Raw genomic sequence first — 663 nt, 5'->3', positions numbered from 1 at the left:
TGTGCGGATGCAGAAACACGCCAGGCGGCGCCGCCTCCGTGTCTGCCTTGGTTTCGAGAAGCGCGTCAGGGCGCAGAAGGGCGCGGGGAAGCCCTGGGCCGCTCCGCTGCCGGCAGTTCTGCGACCCGCCTCGCTGAAAACCCCCCTCGGTTGGACTCTTGTTTCCAGCTACTTTCGTTTTCAGAACCTTTTCCACTCGGCCTCTTTGGGTTGCCCGGGGTGAGGCGTGAAAAGGGAAGTGAATATAAATGGGAAAACGGGCATCGGTTTTTTTCAGAGCCCTTCCCAACGGCGCGCCTCGGCCGCCCGAGCAGAGGGTTTGCAGTTAGCACCCGCCGGCGCTCCTGGAAATGCCTTTTTCTTGGGACACGCCCCATCACCGCCGTCCACCCTGCACCTCTGCTTGTCTTGGAAGGGGCGGGGAGCATTTTAACAGCTCGGCTTTTTATTTCGGGTTTTTTTTTTTTTGGGGGGGGGTTATTGTGACGTTTGAAGCCTCGGCGCAGGTCTCGTTTTGAAGCTGGGCTCAGTGGAAACACGGGGAGCGGCCGAATGATGAGCCCCTGTGAAAAATCTGGATTTTTCCGGGCTCACCGGAGCCTGGATTCCTGAAAATCTGGCCCCGAGAGGTGGCTGCGGCAGGCGGGGCCCCGGGGGGCTGCG

This window comes from Aptenodytes forsteri, unplaced genomic scaffold (assembly GCF_000699145.1).
Source record: "Aptenodytes forsteri isolate BGI_AS27 unplaced genomic scaffold, ASM69914v1 Scaffold47, whole genome shotgun sequence".
Taxonomy (NCBI): Eukaryota; Metazoa; Chordata; class Aves; order Sphenisciformes; family Spheniscidae; genus Aptenodytes; species Aptenodytes forsteri.
Note: the sequence above shows the minus strand (reverse complement) of the source record.